Source organism: Felis catus, chromosome B2 (assembly GCF_018350175.1).
Source record: "Felis catus isolate Fca126 chromosome B2, F.catus_Fca126_mat1.0, whole genome shotgun sequence".
NCBI classification, from domain to species: Eukaryota; Metazoa; Chordata; class Mammalia; order Carnivora; family Felidae; genus Felis; species Felis catus.
The window spans coordinates 46,339,489-46,363,123 of record NC_058372.1 but is presented as its reverse complement, the minus strand read 5'-3'; the positions used below and the strand labels follow the sequence as shown (position 1 = coordinate 46,363,123).

The following is a 23,635-nucleotide window of genomic DNA, read 5'->3' as shown; positions in this document are numbered from 1 at the left end:
ATGATTTCTGTCTTCTTAAATGTATTGAGGCTTGTTTTATGGCCTAATATGTGATCTCTTCTGGAGAATTTTCCATGTACACTGGAAAACAATGTGTATGCTGATGTTTTTGTATGGAATATCCTATATATATCTTTCATGTCTATCTGGTTTAATGTGTCATTCAAAGGCATGTTTCCTTATGGATTTTCTGTCTGAATGATTTATCCATTGATAAGCGGAGTGTTAGAGTCACCTACTATATTATATTATATTATCATCAATTTCTCTCTTTATATCTGTTAATATATTTTTTATGTATTTAGGTGATCTAGTGTTGGGTTCACATTTACAATGATTATATCCTGTTGTTAGATTGATCTCTTTGTCAATATGTAACATCCTTCTTTGTCTCTTGTTAGTGTCTTAGATTTTGTTTTTTAATTTTTAAGATGTGTGTTTATTTTTGAGACAAAGAGAGACAGAGCATGAGCAGGGGAGGGACAGAGAGAGAGGGAGACACAGAATCTGAAGCAGGCTTCAGGCTCTGAACTGTCAGCACAGAGCCTGATGCAGGGCTTGAACTCATGAACTGTGAGATCCTGATTTGAGCTGAAGTTGGAGGCTTAACCAACCGAGCCACCCAGACTCCCTGTTAGTGTCTTTGTTTTAAAATCTTCTGTGTGATGTAAGTATTGCTACTCTGGCTATATTTTTTTTTCCACTTCCATTTATTTACATGGCAAATGTTTTTCCATGTTTTCACTTTCAGTCAGTATTTGTCTTTATGTCTGAAGTGAGTCTATCATAGATAGTACATAGATGGATTTTGTTTATTTATTCATTTCACCACTCTGTGTCTTTTGCTTAGAGCATCTATACCACTTATATTTAGAATAATATTTGATAGGTATGTACTTACCTTGATTTTTTACATTTGTTTTCTGGTTGTTTTTGGAGTTCTTTGTTTCTTCTTCTCTTGCTCTCTTTCTTTGCAATCAATGAGTATCAATAGTTTTTGTTTGGCATGTGCACGCTCTCTTTTTTTGCCTCTAGGTAGGTTTTGGATTTGTGGTTACCATGACATTCATATATAATACCATAAATAAATAGAGTCCATATTCATTTGATGATCACTTACGTTCAAACACATTCTTAAAAAAATAGAAATTATTTTATTATTTTCCTACTCTTCCATTCTTACTCCCTTTTCCATGTTTTATGTATATGTTGTTATATTTTTAAAAATGTTATTCATATTTTTTCTTATGTATATGGCCATTTCTTTTGTACTTAAGAAGTCCCTTCAAAATTTCTTGTAAGAATGGTTTAGTAGTGATAAACTCCTTTGTCTTTTGTTTGTTTGGAGAACTCTCTATCTCTCCTTCAAATCTGAATGATAACCTTGGTAGGTAGAATATTCTTGGTTGTAGGTTTTTTCCTCTTTCAGAACGTTGAATCTATCATGCCACCCCCTTCTGGCTTGCAAAATTTTTGCTGGAAAATCAGCTGGTAACCTTATGTTTCTCTTGCAGGTAACTTTTTTTTCTCTCTTGCTGCTTTTAGGATTCTTTGTATTTAACCTTTGACTTTTTTTTTTAACCTTTGACATTTTTATTATTATGTGCCATGGTGTGGATCTTCTTGGTTCATCTTGTTTGGAAGTTTCTGTGATTCTTGGATCTGGATGTCTATTTCCCTCCCTAGGTTAGGCGAGTTTTCAATTATTTCTTCAAGTAAGTTTTCTACACCTCTCTTCTTCTGGGGCACCCTATGATACAAATGTTTGTCCACTTGATGTTGTCTAAGAGATCTTTTAATCTATCCTCAATTTTAAAATTCTTTTCCCTTTTTGTTGTTTAGCTTGTATGCTTTCCATTACCCTGTCTTCCAGATCACTGATATCTTCTTCTGCATCCTCTAATCTCCTGTTGATTTTCTCTAGTGTGTTTTTGTTTTAGTTATTGTAATCTTCAACTCTGATGGTTCTTTATAATATTTTCTATCTCTTTACTAAATGTCTCACTGAGTTCTTGAATTCTTTTCTCCAGCCCAGTAAGTATCTTTATGATCATTACTTTAAATTATTTTTCAGGCATATTGCTCATCTCTGTTTCATTTAGTTCTTTTTCTGAGCTATTTTCTTGTTCTTTCTTTTGGAGCATATTCCTCTCTCCCCATTTTGGTTGACTTTCTCTGTTTGTTTCTATGGATTAGGTAAAACACTCCTTTTCCTTAAGTTGAAAGACTTGTATGTTAAAATACAACTTGTATGTTAAAAAACAACTTTTATGTTAAAATACAGTCTACACAGTGGCTCTTCTATGAGGAATAGATTAAAGAAAGTTAAAAAACAAATCAGAGAGATTATGTAGGAAACTGTTAGAGTTACTAAAGTAAGTGATATTGTTGACACTCTCTAGAAGGTTCATGGTAAAAATGGTAAAGAGTAGGAAATGATTCTGGGTCTATTTTTAAGGTATTTCAACAGCATTTCCTGTTGGATTAGATGGAGGTATAAGAGAATAAAAGTGAAACAGGTCAATCCACTGGAAAGACAGGGTGACATTGAGACTGAGGAGGCTAAGGGTGAGCAAGTTTTGGAAGTATTACCAGAGTTTCACTTTGCCACATACTGATGTTAATATATTTTCTAGTGAAATAAAACCATCCAGTGGGGTTAGATGTATAAATCTGGGCTTCACTGAATGATCTTTACAGGAGATATTCATGATAGAATTACTGACATTGATATGGTAACAGATACAACTGGAAAAGATTTTAAAAAGTGAATATAAAAAAGGATAGTAGGGCAGAACTAAGCTTTTGAGAAATTCAGTATGCAAAGATCAAAAAGAGATGATAATAACTTTTAATGAGACTGAAACATATTTGATACAAGGAAATAAAGGTGAATCCTTAATAGTATAAGGTTAAAGGGAAGAATTTAAAGAATTAAGGTTTATTATGAGAAAATTAAAAATTGGTAGTTATGAAGGGTGCACTCCTATGAAATACTTGCTACTTACCTGAATAGCCTATATTATTTTGTTAAGGTTTATTTTTTGCATGGATTTTAGGTATAACAGTGAAGAAGGACTTTAGAATTTTGTATAATTGTCCTTCAGGTAACAATTTAAATTACATATGTCAATATTGGATGATTTACATCTTGTTTTGATGAAATAATGGAGATCAAGCTAAAGTATATCAGGAAATAATAGAATCTTCTGTGGAAAAATCCGTAGGGAAGAGATGCATTATTTTCCCCCTGGATACTACCTCAATATGTTCCCTTCACTTTGGGTGCCATTTTTGGCATACTGCTAACCCTGTTAAGTTTGATATTATCAATATCCGATATTAAATACACACACACACACACAGACACACATACACAATAATCAACATTACAGAGTTCTCAAATCTCTTTCTGAAATATCTGAATATACAGGTAAGTCTTTAAAGGGGACTTAACCTTTCAGCAGATGTTTGCAACTTTTTCCGTGTGAGGCTTCCAGGCCTATGGAATCTGAAGTGATTTAATTTTGTTATCGTTTACTGGATCTTACAGAAGCAATGGGGCATTTTATAGAATGAAAATATATAACAGTGGGTTACTGGATTCACAGAAGCCATACTATAATACACTTTTTAAACAGAGAAATAAAGTTGTGAGCATTCTATATTATACCATCCTTTGTTCTTCCTTTTCAATCTCTAGCTTAGAAGATACAGCATGTCATTTTACCCAGAGCTCTATTTGTGTCACTCTCAATAAAGCTTATTAAAGTGGGGTGCTATATCCAGTCAGTGACATGCTAATCAGTGCACAAGGATTTCTTCATGGTGTCCCTATTTTTATTGAAAAAAAAGGGGGGGTGTAATTTACAAGCATAAAGTCTATGTTCCTAAACCACATCTTTTCTTACACGGATTCACCTATATCCATCCTACCATCACTACTGCTAAATGGTACCAATTTATAACGTTGTTTTTATCATAGCCTAATTTCTTCAGCAACAAAACTTTGCGGAGGGTTGTGGGTCTTTTGCGTATGTTATTAATGACAACTTATCTACAGTTTATTGATTTTAAAAGTATTCTGAATAGACGACAATTTCTTTTTCCATAGCATTATCTCCTCAAGGCTGTTGTCCTCCTTTTGGTAGTGTAGAAAAGGAATTCTTAACCCTGGGATTTAATGAATGTAATGTAATATATGGGTCCCAAAGGCCCAAACATCCCCTAAAGCTGTGAAATGTTGGGAGTTGGCATTTTGTTTCTCTCTCCCTCTCCCTCCCTCCTCCCTCCTCCCTCCTTCTTCCTTCTCTCTCTCTCTCTCTCTCTCTCTCTCTCTCTCTCTCTCTCTCTCTCTCTCTCACACACACACACACTCACACACACACACCCACACCCACACCCACACACCACACACTTCTTCAGAGTCCACAAACTCTAAAATGTTATTGGCTCCCCAGGGACATTTCAACATAATGTAGGATTGGTGTTATAGTCTACAAATACCAGTTTGTTAGTAACTACCACCCTGGAATTTCCCTTTGTAATATACATAGCACACCTTTCCTAATGCCCTCTCTTACATTTGAAAAGAAAATGAGAACATCCCTTGCAGTACTCTGCTGATACTACAGGTGGTATGCTTTTTGCAGAAAGAGAAGAAGAAGCAGATTTAAACATAAATGTAGGGAGAAAGGAAAGAGGCCTATGGGGGGAATTTAAGGATGGTGTCATTTAAGGGCACTTAACATCATATTCCTAGTTGTTTATAGACCCTACTAAGTTGTCCCAATAAAGATACACTACTATAGAATGCTGAGATTTCTTTTTTTTAAAAAGGAAAGTGCTCATAGAAATGTAAACACATTGTCATTTGTAACTTGATATTTACTGATTTCTTATAATCACCTGACTAATTATTTACCAGTTTTGAATATACAACCAATTACATAGATAGTAAGTATTGAAGACTAATTATGGAATATGGTAACTTGTTGGTGAGCAGAGATCTGAGTAAGACATCAAATGGGGATGGGAAAGGCCAGTTCTAGATACATGTGAGAAAGAGGAGAATCTTCAGCCCTCAACAAATATAAAAAGATGGGAAAATACAGGTTGTCTTTTGCCTCTGTACTTTTTTTTAGGACTTACTTTTAACAGTAATGAAACTACATCCATAGAGACATATTGTATCTGTTTCCCCATTGACATAAAGAAAATTTGAATTGCATAAACCACTACAGCAACAGTTTTACATCTTCCCAGCTATCTAGAAGTTCTTTCTGAAATGCAGCCACAGCTGTTGTCCAGGAGGATGTGTCTCAATTATGTGGGGGTGAGGGGCAAACTATTTTTCCCCATCAGTCATTGGCCAATGCATTTGTAAAATACAATAAAAACAAATTAGAAAAAATGAAAAGACACAAAATTCAATTCCCACTTTGTTATTAATAGATTTAACAGGCATAAAGTTACTTTCTTCAATTGCTATACAATTTCTAAATGATTACTCTTAAATTTTGTGCATCATGTCAGACAGTGATCAACGTTTTGCAGACCATCGCCAGTTGGCATATCAATGCTGTTCAATAACATTGATTGGGAGGGTATACAGCTGTGCACAATGAAGAAGCAAAAAGGTGGATTAGACCTTTATTCCCATTAGGGAGGAATTCTGCCTTTTAACTCTTTCTCATGTAGGAATTCTGCTTAAGACTGGCTTCAAAGTATGTTTCTCTGCCTTACAAATAAAACTAAAAATCACTCATGTATTACATGGAGACTCACATAGTAACTCTATAAGCCAGTGGTTCTCAAAGGATCCTCACACAGACATTTTGTTAGTTTTGTGAATTTCTTTAGCCTATGAGATTGTCTTCCTCTTCTGGCTTATTTTATTTAGGAAAATGATTTTTATTTCAATTTCATACAACAGTTAGACTTTTATTGGCCTTAATCTAACAGACTAGATTTTCCATGAATTTTGCTGCAAAATTGTAAAGAGGGCAATATAAATTATGTTTGGAAATTATTAGAAGGTAAATGATCCATTGGATAGATGGGATTAAAACCACCTGTATAAACTTGTGCTGTGCACCAGTCTTGTGTTTTTTATACATTGTTTTAAGGGAGAATCTACAGTTTGTGTTCTAGAGATCTGAGCGTTCTCTAAGAGAAATACACATGCACATCTTATATAGACTTAAAATTAATCTAATTTTCTAAACTTTAGGACCTTATTTTTGGCCTTATATTTTACTGCTTTTTATCAGACCGATCCTATCAAAACCTTCTATTTTTATCTCCTCATTAAACTTAGAGCCCTACCAATAATAGACAAAAAAGAATATGTATGTTACAATAAAAATTATTAGCTTCATATACATGCTAGAAATTCAAACACCCAAACAAATATAAAAGAAAAAAAGTGAATCTCAAGAGCCCTAAGTTACCAAGTTAGTTAACGAGAAACTTTTCATTTCTCATCTTAGGTTTCCTTGTGTATCTATTGATTAATAGACCTCAAGATTGATTATAGATTAATGGTGGAATGGTATTTCTTGTAGCATTTAGCTTTTTCTCAAAATGCCATATATTTTATTTTTCATATGCTGGAGATAAGATCAATATATATGCTCTTTACTTTTCAAGTGAACATGGAATATTCTCTAGAAGAGACTACATGTTAACCACGAAACAATTCTCAATATATTTAAGAAGATTTAAATCACATCAAGCATATTTTATGACAATAATGCAATGAAATCAGAAATTGATTATAGGAAAAAAACTAGAAGAAATACAAGCACGTGTAGGCTAAATCATATGTTACTAACTACCAAAGGGTCAATGAAGGAATCAAAGAGGAAATATATATATTTCACACAGAATATCACAGAATATCATTTTTATTTAAAAGTAAAACTGACAGGGGCGCCTGGGTGGCTCAGTTGGCTAAAGCTCCAACTTCGGCTCAGGTCATGATCTCACAGTTTGTGGGTTCAAGCCCTGCATTGGGCTCTGTGTTAATAGTTCAGAGCCTGGAGCCTGCTTCAGATTCTCTCTCTCTCTCTCTCTCTCTCTCTCTCTCTGCCCCTCCCCTGCTTGCACTTGGTCTTTCTACCTCTCTCTCAAAAAAAAAATAAATTTAAAAAATGTTTTAAAAGATAAAACAAAGTAAAACTGACAGAAATGCTATGGTTACTCAGAATTGAGTCTTTGGCTGCTCTTTTGTTACAAATGGATGAACTTTACTTCAAGAAAAAATAACTGATGGTATTTGTTGCCAGTGGTAAAATTTGAGCTTTCAGGCAAAAATTAGAATTTTGGAAAGATTGTATTTATCACCGGGAGCTTGATATGATAGTTTCCCAAATGCTTAAAAGCTTTTCTTATATATCTATCCATCTATCTATCTACATAAAATTTATTGATTTATATAAATATTATATATATGTAAGTGATGAATCATGGGACTTATATATAAATATATACTAAATATATATTATATATTTTTATATATTATAATTTATTTAATATATATATATATATAAAATTTATTGCCAAGTTAGCCAACATACAGTATATATAGTGTGCTCTTGGTTTCGGGGATAGATTCCCGTGATTCATCACTTCCATACAACACCCCGTGCTCATTGCAACAAATGCCCTCCTCAATGTCCATCACCCATTTTCCCCTCTCCCCCACTGCCCATCAACAACCCTGAGTTTGTTCTCTGTATTTAAGAGTCTCCTGGGTTTGTCTCCCTCTCTGTTTGAAACTATTTTTCCCCTTCTCCCATGATCTTCTGTTAAGTTTCTCAAGTTCCATATATGAGTGAAAGCATACGGTCTGTCTTTCCCTGACTTATTTCACTTAGCATAATACCCTCCACTTCCATCCACATTGTTGCAAATGGCAGGACTTCATTCTTTCTCATTGCCAAGTAGTATTCCATTGTGTATATAAATCACATCTTCTTTACCCATTCATCAGTTGATGGACATTTAGGCTCTTTCCATAATTTGGCTATTGTTGAAAGTGCTGCTATAAACATTGGGATACAAATGCCCCTATGCATTAGCACTCCTGTATCCTTTGGATAAATTCCTAGTAGTGCTATTGCTGGGTCATAGGGTAGTTCTATTTTTAATTTTTTGAGGAACCTCCACACTGTTTTTCAGAGTGGCTGCACTAATTTGCATCCCCACCAACAGTACAATAAGGTTCCCCGTTCTCCACATCCTTGCAACATTTGTTGTTAACTGAGTTGTTAATGTTAGCCATTCTGACTTGTGTGAGATGGTATCTCAATGTGGTTTTGATTTGTATTTCCCTGGTGATGAGTGATGTTAAGCATCTTTTAATGTGTCTGTTAGTCATCTGGATGTCCTCTTTGGAAAAGTGTCTATTCATGTCTTCTGCCTATTTCTTCACTGGATTATTTGTTTTTGGGGTTTTGAGTTTGGTAAGTTCTTTATAGATTTTGGATACTAACCCTTTGTCTCATATGTCATCTATAAATATCTTCTCCCATTCTGTCAGTTGCCTTTTAGTTTTATTGATTTGCAGTGCAGAAGCTTTGCAGTGCAGAAGCTTTTAATCTTGATGAGGTCCCAATAGTTCATTTTTGTTTTTATTTCCCTTGCCTTTGTATACCTGTCAAGAAGTTGCTGCAATGAGATCAAAGAAGTTGTTGCCTGTTTTCTCCTCTGGGAGATGGTTTCGATGGTTTCCTGTCTCACATTTAGGTCTTTCATCCATTTTGAGTTTATTTTTGTGTATGGTGTAAGAAAGTAGTCCAGTTACATTCTTCTGCATGTTTCTGTCCAGTTCTCCCAGGACCCTTTACTAAAGAGACTGTCTCTTTTCCATTGGATATTCTTTCCTGCTTCATCAAAGATTAGTTGGGCATACATTTGTGGCTCCGATTCTGGGTTCTCTATTCTATTCCATTGGCCTATGTGTCTATTTTGTGCCAATACCATGCTGTCTTGATGATTACAACTTTATAGTAGAGGCTAAAGTCTGGGATTGTGATGCTTCCCACTTTGGTTTTCTTTTTCAACGTTACTTTGGCTATTTGGGGTCTCTTTTGTTTCCAGATAAATTTTAGGATTGTTCTAGCTTTGAGAAGAATGCCGGTGCAATTTTGATTGGGATTTCATTGAATGTGTGTATTGCTTTGGGTAGTATTGAGATTTTAACAATATTTGTTCTTCGATTCCATGAGTATGGGGTGTTTTTCCATTTCTTTGTGTCTTCTTCAATTTCCTTCATAAACTTCCTATAGTTTTCAGCACACAGATCTTTCACATCTTTGGCTGGATTTATTCCCAGGTATTTTATGGTTCTGGGTGCAATTCTAAATGGGATCTATTTCTTGATTTCTCTTTCTGTTGCTTCATTATTGGTGTATAGAAATGCAACCAACTTCTCTACATTGATTTTATATCCTGAGACTTTGCTGAATTTATGTATCAGTTATAGCATCTTTTTGGTGGAGTCTTTCATGTTTTCCATGTGGAATATCATGTCATCTGCAAAAAGTGAAAGTATGACTTATTTGTCAATTTGGATCCATTTTATTTCATCTTGTTGCCTGATTGCTGAGGCTAGGATTTCCTTCACTATGTTCTTCACAATGGTAAGAGTGGACCTTCATGTCATGTTCCTGATTGCAGGGGAAAAGCTCTGTTTTTCCCCATTTGACATTAGCTGTGGGCTTTTCATATAAGGCTTGTATGATGTTAAGGTGTATTCCTTCTATCCTGACTTTCTTGAGGGTTTTTATTAAGAAAGGATGCTACATTTTGTCAAATGCTTTTTCTGCATTTATTGGCAGGATCTTATGGTTCTTATCTTTTCTTCTACTAATGGGAGGTATCACATTGATTGATTTGTGAATATTGAAGTAGCCCTGCAGCCTAGGAATGAATCCTACTTGACCATGGTGAATAATTCTTTTAGTGTACTGTTGCATATGATTTGCTAGTATCTTGTTGAGAATTTTTGCATTCATGTTCATCGGGGATATTGGCCTGTAATTCTCCTTTTTAGCGGGGTGTCTGTGTGGTTAGGGAATCAAGGTAACACTGGCTTCATAGAATGAATCCAGAGGCTTTCCTTTCGTTTCTATTTTTTGGAACAGCTTGAGAAGAATAGGTACTAAGTCTGCTTTAAATTTTGGTAGAATTCCCCTGGGAAGCCATCTGGCCCAGGACTCTTACTTGTTGAGAGATTTTTGATAACTGATACAATTTATTCACTGGTTACAGATCTGTTCAAATTTTTTATTTCTTCCCATTTGAGTTTTGGTAGTGTGTGGGTTTCTAGGAATTTGTCCATTTCTTCCAGGTTGTCCAGTTTGTTGACAAGTAATTTTCATAATATTCTCTAATACTTGTTCGTATTTCTGTGGTTTTGGTTGTGATCTCTCCTCTTTCATTCTTCATTTTATCTATTTGGATTCTCTCTCTTTTCTTTTTGAGAAGTATGGCTAGGAGTTTATAAATTTTGTTTATTTTTTCTTAAACTAGCTCTTTGATTCATTTATCTGTTTTCCTGGGTTTTTTTTGGATTTTATATTGTTTATTTCATCTCTAATCTTTATTGTTTATTTTCTTCTGCTGGTTTTGGGATTTCTTTTCTGTTCTCCTTCTAGTTTTATTAGTTGTGCGGTTAGGTTTTATGTGTGAGATTTTTCTTGTTTCTTGAGATAGGCCTGGATTGCAATGTATCTTCCCCTCACGGCTTCCTTTGTTGCATTCCAAGGAGTTTGGACTGTCATGTTTTCCTTTTCATTTGCTTCCATAGATTTTTAATTTCTTCTTTAATTGCCTGGTTGACCCATTAATTCATTCTCTAGTAGTATGTTCTTTAACCTCCATGCATCCGGAGGCTTTCCAAATTTCTTCTTGTGGTTGATTTCAAGTTTCATAGCGTTGTGATATGAAAATATGCATGGTATGATTTCAATTCTTTTATATTTATTGAGGGCTGTTTTGTGCCCCAGCATGTGGTCTATCTTGGAGAATGTTCTATGTATACTTGAGAGGAATGTGTATTCTGCTGCTTTTGGATGAAAAGTTCTGAATATATCTTTCAAGTCCATCTGGTCCAGAGTATCATTCAAGGCCATTATTTTTTTTATGGATTTCCTGCCTAGATGATCTGTCCTTTATTGTAAGTGGAGTATACTTAACGTCCCCTGCAATTACTGTATTCTTACCAATAAGATTGCTTATGTTTGTGATTAATTGATTTATATATATGGATGTACCAAGTCGGGGGCATCAACATTTATAATTGTTAGCTCTTCTTGATAGATAGACCCCTGTAATTATGATATAATGCCCTTCTTCATCTTTTGTTATAGCCTTTAGTTTAAAATCTAGTTTGTGTGATATAAGTATGGCTACTCCAGCTTTCTTTTGACTTCCAGTAGCATGATAGATGGTTCTCCATCCCCTCACTTTCAATCTGAAGGTTCCTTAGGTCTAAAATGAGTCTCTTGTAGACAACTTATAGATTGATCTTGTTTTTTATTCATTCTGATACCCTGTGTCTTTTGATTGGAGCATTTAGTCCATTTACATTCAGAGTTATTATTGAAAGATATGGGTTTAGAGTGATTGTGATATCTGTAGGCTTCATGCTTTTAGTGGTATCTCTGGTGCTTTGTGGTCCTTGCAACTTTTCACTCACAGGATCCCCCTTAGGATCTCTTGCAGGGCTGGTTTAGTGGTGATGAATTCCTTCAGTTTTTGTTTGTTAAGGAAGACCTTTATCTCTCCTTCTATTCTGAATGACAACTTTTCTAGATAAAGGATTCTTGGCTGCATATTTTTTCTATTCATCACATTGAATATTTCTTGCCACACCCTTCTGGCCTGCCAAGTTTCAGTGGACAGATCTGCTACTACCCTTATGTGTCTACCCTTGTAGGTGAAGGCCGATTTTTCCCTAGCTGCTTTCAGAATTTTCTCTTTATCTTTGTATTGTTCCAGTTTCATTATGATATGCCATGGTGAAGACCTATTCTTGTTGAATCTGAAGGGAGTTCTCTGTGCCTCCTGGATTTGGATGTCTGCTTCCTTCCCCAGATTAGGGAAGTTCTCAGCTATAATTTGTTCAAGTAAACCTTTTGCCCCTTTCTCTCTCTCTGCTTCTTCTCGAAGTCCTAAGATACAGATAAAAATATGGGATGTTTCACAAATGTGCGTGTCATCCTTGCACAGGAGCCAGGCCAACCTTCTCTGTATCGCTCCAATTTTAGTGTATGCGATGCCAAAGTGAGCACTGTATATGATCTTTAAAGATAGGTGATCTTAACGTATATGTCTTTTAGATATGTCTTTGGATAAATTTAGTTGCTTATCTTAACTGCTAGTGAATTTCCTAGAAGAAAAGCACAAGCAGGTGCCTAGACAGTCATTTGATTCCTTGTTAGTACAGGAAAATCCACCTCTGTCATTTAATATTTCCCATCTTTTATGTCTTTTGCGTTTTCTCTGTCATAGTTGGTCATTGAGTTTGCATACTGATGAGAAAAAGCTGCGTAGCACCAAGAACATTTATTCAAACTGGAGAAGCCTCTGGAACAGTGTTACAAAAAGGTCTTAGGACAACTATATAATCAATTGGCTAGTTATAAATAAGGGAGTTTAAAGGAGAGAAGAGGAACAAGGTGAGACTTAGTGATGGAAACCAGAATCCAAGAGAAACCTGGAATCATTTATACCCTTAACTCTCTTCATTCAAAGCCATCTGATGTAATCTTTTTAAGAAAAGCTTAAATGCAATTGTAAAACATGCCCTTATGCCAAGTAGTTAGTTTGACGCAATATTTCTGAGTTTCACTTTAAAAGTGGAAAACTGAAACATAAACACACGAGTTGTTAGGTGATAATACAAACTAATACATTTCAAAATTATATAAAGAAAATTTCCATAAGATATAGTCGTTTATTAATAATATATCCATATTACTGTAAGATTTCAGATGTTTTAAGAAAATGCTGATTTCCTTGCAAACTGTGGCCACAGAACTCCTTAATCAACAAAAATTCATATTAAAGACTTTATTATGTAAAATTGAATATTCCCCGTATTTAAATATATACTGCAAGAAAGATATTAAGAAAAGATATTGATAATTGCAATGGGTCTATGAAAATGCCATTTGACTTTGTCCTCTCTAATAATAGTGTCAGTTACATGAATGGAGATGTAAAAAGAATAATATTCAAATGTAGAATTGAAATAAAGTGGAAAGGAACACTAGTATCCTTTTAAAAGATAGTATTTTCAAATACTGGGTAAATGATAATGTGATGGGATTCACCAGGTATAAAAATTAAGGCTTGCATTTAGATTAAAATACAGACAGCTTCTCAGATGACTGTGGTGGTCTGCCTTCAGTGTCCACATTAATGTGGCCAGGAGATTTTAAAGACCACAAATTCTACTGGAGCAAATATTGAGACAGAACTCGTCAAAACCCACATGTGATTTTGAGATTGCTTTAATAAAAGGACATTCACTAGATCAATAAAACTAATTGTTCTTCACTATTTTGGAGAGGGTAGCCAAATATGGAGGCTTGATTTAGATTCAAGGCACATTGTTTGAATACAACAGGTTACATTTCAGTGGTGATCTGGAATCCAGGATGTATAAATAAGTATGAAGGACCTGGAGCTATCAGTTCTGAAAAGGAGGCAATCAAGAGAATAACTGAGAGTCAGAATCAAACATCTGAAAAGCCCTGAGGGAGAACACACTTGTGTTGTTCTGCTCCAGAGGGCTGAGCTATGACCAATGATTCGGTAGGAGTGAGACATTTTGTGTAATAAGAAACTGCATGGTAGAGCAGCAAAGTGTGCAAGCTCTGAAGCCAGACTGCTTAGGTTTCAATCTTCAGGGCACTGGGTGGCTCAGCTGGTTAGGCATCTGACTTCGGCTCAGGTCACGATCTTGCAGTCTGTGAGTTCAAGCCCCGTGTCGGGCTCTGTGCTGACAGCTCAGAGCCTGGAGCCTGCTTCAGATTCTGTGTCTCCCTCTCTTTCTCCCCCTCCTGTGCTCATGCTTGCTCGCTCTCTCTCAGAAATAAATAAATATTAAAAAAAATCTAGTCTCCTTCTTTACCTAGGTGTATAATCTTGGGCTTGATTTTTCAACCTTGTGTATCCTATTAACCAAAAAAAGTACAATGGGCTCTGGTGAATACTAAATGGATCAATACAAGTAAACCATTTGGAGCATTTGGAATATTAGTGAAGGATCAATACATATTCGTTTCTCTTCTAGATTTTAGATCTCTCCAATAATAAAAGTGATTGTGAGAAATGCTCACCGTAGTGAAGCATGTATGCAAGTTTTTGCTTCCTGTAAACAAATTGTAGATTTTTTGTCTTGGATCCTCTTCGGTAGTGGTGATATTTAAAACTGCTGGTAATTATGAGTCATTCATTATTAGGTATCTACATCTATATGATACCTTTTACAGAGTCTTTGAAGAGTCAGATTATTAGGTACACATCTAGGTATAAGGCAATGTGAATCATCCTGATTTCACTACTTTTTATTTTACTTTTTCATGGTGGTTTCTTCTCTTTTCTCCTTGTCAAAATGCTTCTCTAAAGTTAATATAGTTTTTGATTTATTCAATGCAGTTGTAAATAATTGTTGTGTTGAAAAGTGAATTTTCCCAGGAAATGTATGTGTGTGTGTGTGTGTGTGTGTGTGTGTGTGTGTGTGTGTATATATATATATATATATATATATATATATATATATTTCTAATAAAACAGATGGTCTAAAGACTTTATCTGAAAGGGCTGTATATCTAATTTGAAATTATAGTTAATGGTAACCCTTTGGTTGTAAGGAGACTCTGAAATTATTCATCAACAGTCACTAATTCTACTTTTGAGGAAAGATGATATCATTAGCTCTCTACAACTTGTAGGGAGGGGTGGTGGACTGCAACAAAGAGATATGGGAAGTGTCATTATTAATTGAGCACAAATGTGAATTATGGTCCCTGTAATACCCTAGAGATTCCTTTTAGTCTCCTTGTCCATTCATTTTCATAGATAAGGTTTTGCCAAGTCTCTTTCCGAGGTTTCTTGTCTTTTCAAAAAATATTTCTCCATTTACTTCTTGCTCCTTAACATTTTTTTAAATTATTTTTTTAATGTTTGTTTATTTTTGAGAGAGAGAAAGAGACAGAGCACAAGTGGGGGAGGGGCAGAGAGAGAGGGAGACACAGAATCCAAGGCAGGCTCTGTGCTGACAGCTCAGTGCAAGGCTCGAACTTACAAACTGCAGGTCATGACAGGAGCTGAGCTGACACTTAACTGACTGAACCACCCAGGAGCCCCTCCTTAATATTTTTAAAGCTTCGTTTACCATCAGCTGTTTCATGACTCCCAAAATTTTACCTCCAAACCACTCTCATAGGTCAAAAATTGTATTCCCTTGGAATTGTAAAGTTTATAAAACCCCTCAAACTCAGCATTGCTAAAGTTGAACTGAACGGTTTCTTCCTATAAACCTGGTTCTGCTCCAAGTTTCCCTATAGCATGTAAGGAATCTCCATTAATAGTTGAACAAGAGAAAAACCTAGGAGTCCTGCTTCCGTCTTCTTTCTTCTTTTCCCTCACCTCCTTATATCCAATCTGGCATTGAGGGCTATATATTTTACCTCTTAAATATCTCTCAATTCTGTATATGCCTTTGCAGTCAATAACTTCTGCCACATTCCCAAGGTTCAGAAGCTTTCTAACCTCTCCCATTCCTTCCATTCCTTCCCCCTTTCAGTCCATTCTTTATAAGGAAACTAAAAAGTACAAACAGAAAATATTCTTTCTTTCCTTACTTATAGATAACTTTAATATGAGATAATTGACATAGAATAAACTGCACATACTTATAGAATATAAGCTGCCCATATAACATGTAAAATTTAATAAGTGTTGACATATGTGTAATCCCCAAAATTACAGAAAAGAAAACCCTGATAATGAACAAACCACACAAAATTTCCTTCTGCCCCTTGTACTCCTCGTCTTATTCCCCTCCTTATCTACACTCCTTGCTCCAGGCAACTGCTGAGCTGCTTTCTGTCACAATAAATTTGTTGGGGCTTTCTAGAATTCCATATATATGGAACCATGAGGCGTATACTCTTCTGTCTGGCTTTACTTATTTAGCCTAATTATTTTGAGATTATCTATGTTACACTAACAATAAAGTATTCCTTTGTATTGATGAGTAATATTCCTTTGTGTAGCTATATCACTTTGTGTAGCTTTTTTATCCATTTACCTGTTGACGGATATTTGAGATGCTTCCAGTTTGGAGCTATTATAAGTATAGCTGCAATGAACACTATGTAAAATTCTCTCTGAATATACATTTATCTGGGTAAATAATACCTAGAAGCAGAATGCATTGGTCATAGGGTAGACTTATATTTCACTTTTTAAGGTACTACAAAAGTGCTTTCCAAAGTAATTGTATGATACATTCCAAACAGCCAAAAGTGAAATTTCTATTGGCTTCACATCCTCACCAATACTTAATATACTTAGTCTTTTTAACCTCAAATATTATTGTGTGTGATTTAGTATCTTATTGTGGTTTCAATTTGTATTTCTCTAGTGGTGATATTGAAAAGTCTTTTCATGTGATTGTTTTCCACCCATATCTTTTTTAGTGGAATATTCTTTCAAGTCTTTCACCTACATTTTAAAAATTGGTTCTATTTTTCTTAAATTTGAGTTGTTCAAGTTATCTATATACTCTAGATAGACTTCTTTTGAGAGATACATGTTTTGTAAATACTTGCTACCAGTCTGTAGCCTGCTTTTCTATTATATAAAATATAATTTTGTTGTTACAGTTATATTAGTGTCCTTTAAAGAACACAATTTTGGAGGTTCCTGGGTGTCACAGTTGGTTAAGCATCCTACTTAGGCCCAGGTAATGATCTCACAGTTTGTGGGTTCGAGCCCTATGTCAGGCTCAGTGCTAACAGCTCAGAGCCTGGAGCCTGCTTCAGATTCTGTGTCTCCCTCTCTCTCTGCCCCTCCCCCAGTTGTGTTCTCTCTCTCTCTCTCTCTCTCTCTCTCTCCCCTCTCTGTCAGAAATAAACATAAAAATTTTTAAATAAAAATATAAGGAACAAAGTTTTCATTTTGATGAAGTCCAATTTATTGATTTATTTTCCTTTAGTTAGTACTTAAGAATTTTGGGCAAGAAAATAGTTACTTAGAGTTTTACCTAGTTTCTAGTTTCTTCTAGAAATTTCGTAGGCATAGCTGTTACATTGTTGTATGGGAATGTTGTGTGATCCATGTTTAATTAATTATTATATATAGTGGCAGGTAAGGTTGAAGGTTATTTCTTTGGAACCAGTATCTTTTTGAAACAAGATTATAATTTATCCCATTGAATTGCCTTGGTACTTTTATTAAGAATCAGTTGATTATGCGTGTGTATTTCTAGACTCTTCTATTCCTTTGATCTATGTATTTGTCTTTACTCTAATACCAGACTGTGTTGGTTACTATAACTTTATGTCTTGAAATCCAGTAAAATAGGTTCTTCCTTTTTTTTTCTTCATTTTCAAAATCAAACTTACTGTTCTATGCTCTTTGCTTATCCATATGCATATATTCCGTTTGGTACATTAATTAGCATTCATCTTTTAGTAACAACTCAGATATCCCTTCATCAGCAAACTTTTTCCTGATCCTATCTTTGAATACATAATTTCCCAGTACCATAGGCTCTTTCTACCTCCTTTAATTTTTCCTTCAGAGAACTTGCTACAATGTGTAATTAGTTGGGTGTTTGTTTTTGTTCTTGTTTTACTTAATTTTTGCTTCTTCCCTTCTGGAGGCAGGAACTGTATCTTTTTACAAACACAGAATTTAGTAGAGACAGTCCTCATTTCTCACAGTTTTGCTATGCAAAAAGTCCAGTTATCGCTGAAATTAGTTCAATAACACCAGTCTCCAAAAACATGGTTTATGTTTCAGTTACTACTATGTATTAACTGTGAGGAATTACACAAAGTACAAACATTGCTGCTAAATCTTCAATACACACACAACTATGTGAATAACGTATGGCTTGTGTTTTTCTTTGTTTGTTTGTTTTTGTTTTTGTGTTTTTCCCCCTAAAATCTGTCAGTGACTGGTCCTTGCATATCTGTTATTCAGTTTATGTACAGACAGCAAAACATAAAATTACATTTCCTCCTTGGCCCCCAGTGATAAACCCATATGGCACTTTCCAAAAATGTAAATTGAAAGACAGGTTGCCCAACAAAGAAAGAGTGCTGAAAAGAAACAAAGAGTGGTAATGCTGGAAGTGAAACTCAAATTGCACACCCATGGAGTTACAGAAGAAATAACCAACAGAGGGAATGTTAATGTAGTTTTCCTTTGATAGACAGTAGACGTATGGAGGAGTTTGGTAAAGCTGAATTTATTGAGAAAAATGAGGAAAGTGGCCATGGTGTAAGGCTAAATATTTTATAGGGAAATTGGTATTGGCCCAAACCTTCATAACTAAAGGAATTCTGACAGATATTTTACAACATTAAAAGTATAACATATAAAACATTAGAAGCTGATTCCAACTGTCTTAGCTTGGGCTTTCATATAAATACCATAGTTTGGGTGGTTTGTAATCAACAGAAATTAATTTCTAATATTTCTGGAGGCTGGAAGTCCAAGATCACGGTGATAGCATGGTGTGTACCCTTTTCTGGGTTGCAAGTGGGTGACTTCTTGTATCCTCCCATGACTCTTTGGCCTCTTCTTATAAAAGCATTAATCCTATTCAAGATTATAGGTCCTCATGACCATGACTTAATTATCCCCTAAAGGCCCCACTTTGGAACCCAATAACAGTGGGATTAGTATTTCAACATACATTTTGGGTGACATAAACAACATACATTTTGGGTGACATAAACATACATTTTGGGTGACATAAACATTCCAACTTAGAAAGGAGTATGCCAATGATAATTTATTAAGGCATAGAGAAAATGCTCACAACTTCTGCTAAATTTAAAGGGAATAAAAACCCCTTTTATTGTCAATATTTGTGGTGTTTTAAATTACATACTAAATAAATGCTACTTTTACTATTTTTCCATTTTCCTATACATTTATAATGAGTAGTAAGAGTTTTTGATGTTTTAGTGATGTCGAGAAATTAAAATTTGCAAGGCAAACTCAGGGCTGAGTTTTAGGTGTGCAGGACAAGATTTGGAAACGCTCACAGAGTATCTGGTTCATGCCCATCATGTGAAAAGACATGCAGTACTAGGAAACTGCAGTGTCAACTACCTCCAGTAGAGACACTGTGCTGTGTATTTCTGCCATCAGCAGAAAGCCCTGTAAGTTCATAATTTGAAAGTAACGACTATGCTACAGAGTAAGATACATGCCCAAAGCTTAAAACAGAGATGAATAGATGTTCCCTAACAGAGAATAAAATTGGGCTTAATAAGATTAAAAGCATACACCAGTGGTTTAACAAACAACCAGAAATAAATATAACACACATGAAGAAAGATAACATTATCCAAATTTCTTACCTGTATATTCACAATTTCCAGTATGCAATAAAAATCACCACACATATGGGGGAAAAAAACAACCTAGAAGATAGGACTCCAAAATTAAGTAACATTAAATACAACCTGGTCAGTTGAAACTGACCATGAAATGACCAAGTTATTGGAACTAACAAACAAGGACTGTAAAACAGACTATGAATACATTAAGGGCTATAGATCACCAAGAAGAAAGGCAGATATAATGAGAAAGTATGGGGGGGAATTTCAGCAGATAATTGGAAAACTCAAAGAAGAAAGAACCAAATGGAAATTCTGCAGCTAAAATGTACAATATTGGACATGAAAATTGTCCTGGGTTGGCATAGTAAACAGATTAGAAATTACAGAGAAAAAAAAAAAGGTTAGTAAACTTAAAAAGAAATCAATAGAAGTTTTTGAGAATCGGGAAAAAAAATAATGAATGGTCTCAATAATCTGTGCTGTAATGGTGCAAGTGGAGTCCCAGAAGGATAGGCCAAAAAAAAAATTATATATCTATATCTATGTCTATGTCTATGTCTATATCTATCTCCTGTTGACAGCAGGCTTACTCTAAATGGAATATTGAGGTTCCTGAAGCTGAAAAAAATACTACTACTTGAAAAATGAAATGAAGAGCATCATAAATACTAAACATTAGAAGAAGAAATACTAATAGATATGGTATATATTGGTAATGTATATGTACTGGAGAATAATAGCAGTTTAAAACTTTGAAACTTTGGTGAAAATATTAATATACATATCCATGAAGTTCAGAACAGCTCAAAAATTAATATGTAGAAAAACTCACTTGGGTACATCACAGTCAAGCTGATGAAAACCACAAATAAAGAGGAAATGTTGAAAGCAACAAGAGAAGTAAAGACATATATGAACTAGAGGGGGAAAAAAAGATATACATGATAGCTAATTTCTTATCAGGAAAAAAGAAGGAACAGATAAAAATGGAAGAAAATATTTCAGAAGATGAAAAAAAAAATCAACCTAGAGTTGTATATCTGCTGAAACTATCCTCCAAAAGGTGGGTGAAATATTTTGTTTAAACAAAATAAAAGCTGTAAGAATGTGTTGATAGCAGACTTTCTCTAAATGAAATATTACAAGAAATTTCTGAAGCTGAAGAAAATAACTCTATTTTAAAACTCAAATCTATAAAATGAAATAAAGAGCATCAGTATACACTAAACATTAAAAAAAAGAAATATTAAGTATTTTATAAGCACATGACTATTTTTCTTTATTTTGTTTCTTTATAAAATAACTGTATAGTGCAAACAAGCAAAGATTATTGGGTAGTTTATAATGCATATAAAAGGAAATCTATGATAACATCTTTACAAAGGATGAAAGGGTAAATGTGATTATGCTATTGTAAACTTAATGCATTTTAAATGAAGTGGCATTGATGAGACAGCTTGGAGCAAGCCGAGGGCAAAATACAGGCTGGCACCCACCTGCCCCATCCCAGGTGGAATATGTGTGATATTCCTCAGACACTCCTGACTACCCAAGAACAAAGGAAAGGGGTTTAAGTGCTTGCTATGGTAATGTGGGAAACTAAGGCAAATGAAAAATTAAATTCCCTTACTGCCTACAGTCCATTGACAAGTCCTTGAAACCGTCAGAGTGACCTCCCTCTAGGAGCTCAGTTACTTTGATGATGACACTTTGCTAGGGGCAAAAGAGAACCCTAACTTAACATTATCCCAACCTCAAGGATACTGTAAGTCTACTTCCTTTATCTCAACTGCCCCAAGATATAGGCCGGCAATCATACTCCAAGCTTATGGCCTCCTGATATACATCTGGAGGATCTCATGGCTGAGGTTTTATTAAACAGTAATAAGTGGCATTTCCCTAGCAACAGCTAGCCCTCAAGGTCCTGGAAACCTTGCTTCCAAAATACCTTAAAGATTTACTCTTAACACCCTCCCAACCTGAGGGTATATAATGAGTTACCTGTCACAATCCCAGCACGGTTCTTCCTGCCAATGGGTCCTGTCCCCATGCTTTAATAAAATCACCTTTTTGCACCAAAGACATCTTCAAGAATTCTTTCTTGGTTTTCGGCTCCAGACCTCCCCACCATCACCCCAAAACTTCATTGGTATGATATTAATTCTATATAGAGTAGGAGATGCTAAAGATGTGTATTGCAATTCCTAGAGAAACCACTTAATAATAATATAAAGAGGAAGAGCTAAAAATCCCATAATTTAAATGAAATATTAAAAAAATTCAAGCCCCAAATATTGGAAATTAGGGAGGAAACAACACAGCAAACAGCTACAATAATAGAAAATTATTAGTACAATGGTGAATTTAAACTCAACCACATCAATGATTACATTAAATATAAGTGGCTTAAACAAGCTAATTAAAGGTAGACATTCTCACATTGAAAAAGAGAAAAATCCAATTTTGTTATCTACAAGAGATGCACTTTTAAGTGCTCAGGGAGATTGAAAGTAAACAGCAAAAGATATACCTTGAGGTATAAATACTGTTGTGACCAGCACAACAAATACCGAGACCAGGGTCCTGAGGGTAGGGGAATGTAAGAAAGAAAAGAAGAGAAGCCAGTTTGGCAACAGGAGGGTCCCCTGGGCTGATGGCCCAAGTGACGGCTTTATTGTTGCTGTACACAATCTTTTATATCAAGACTCTTATGGGTCAGGTCATTCTAAGAATAAACAGGTTTCACATGATCGCTGCCAACCAAAACATTTAGTTCTGTGTACATTGTGAACTTTCTAAATGGGTCACAGCAAGGTCCTGTTGATAGATTGCTAGCAAAACACAGTTCCTATGTTTGTTTCTATTTGACCCAGGATAGAAAAGGGGGTAACATTACTGCCAACACCCACAGACCACAGGCTTCAGGAATTAGCTTTCTCAGCCTTGACAAGGCTTTTGTATGACTTTGCAAGTGGAGGAATGGGAGGGGGAACAACCAGGTTGGCTGAGTCAACAGGGAGCCATTGCTCAACCCGGTCTCAGCCTGGCACCGGGGTCCGGCCTCCCACAAAATACAATGAAACTAATATAGTCTTTTTAATATCTAACAAAATAAAATTTAAGGTGCATTATCAAAGATTATGAGAGGCATTTCATAACGATTAAAGAATCAGTTTCTTAGAAGGATATCAACATTTAAATAAGAAAAAAACACAAAACTTCCACACATTTTTTTTAAAAAATTGAAAAGAGAAAATTCATTACCTCATCTTTTGAGTCCAGCCCAACTCTGATACTAAAATATGACATTATAAGAAAAGAAAAGTTAAGACAAATATTCCTCATGCACAGAAATATTATTAATTAAATATTAGTAATTCAAAATAGCATTATCTAAATGTAATATATATTGGCCAATTGGGTTTTATCCTAGCAATGTAAAGTTGGATGTTGATTTAATATTTGAATATCAATTTCTGTTATTCAGCTTCTTAATAAAAAGGAAATAAAGGTATATTTTGAGTGGGTGATTTAGAAGAATTGGCACCAATTCATGATAAAAAAAAAATCAGCTAATTATGTGTGATGGGGAATTGCTTATTCAGCAATATCTATGAAAAATCTACAGCTAATATATAATGGTGAAAGAATAATGGTTTCCCCCTACATTTGGAAATATTCAGTGATGTACACTCCAATTACTTGTATTTGATATTTTACTGGAGTCTTAGCCAGTGGATTAAAGCAAGAAAAATAAAAAGCACAAAGACTGGGAAGGAACAAAAAGAGGAAGAAGTAGAAGTTTTGTTGACATGACTGGTACATAGAAAATCCCTGTGAATCTCCAAAGAATATCAGCTGGGATTATTCTCAGAGTTAGCATTTCAGGGAAGTCAGGATAGTTTCAAGTTTTGGTTATGTGGCTATGGGTGTATGTATGATCCTAAGGGTATATTCTAGCCGTAGCTTCCATTTTGGTGTTTCTTTAACATTCAGAAAAACCATTATTGAAGTAATCTCTAGGAAAC

At 34.9% G+C, this 23,635-nt stretch overlaps 1 non-coding gene across 1 annotated transcript; it reads right to left on the bottom strand.

Annotated features, from left to right (window-relative positions):
* Window positions 1-12,195: 12,195 nt before the first annotated feature.
* LOC111560638 lies at window positions 12,196-12,302 on the bottom strand. The gene has a single exon (XR_002742641.2). It is a non-coding gene; the product is annotated as a U6 spliceosomal RNA (small nuclear RNA).
* Between the last annotated feature and the right edge of the window lie 11,333 nt (window positions 12,303-23,635).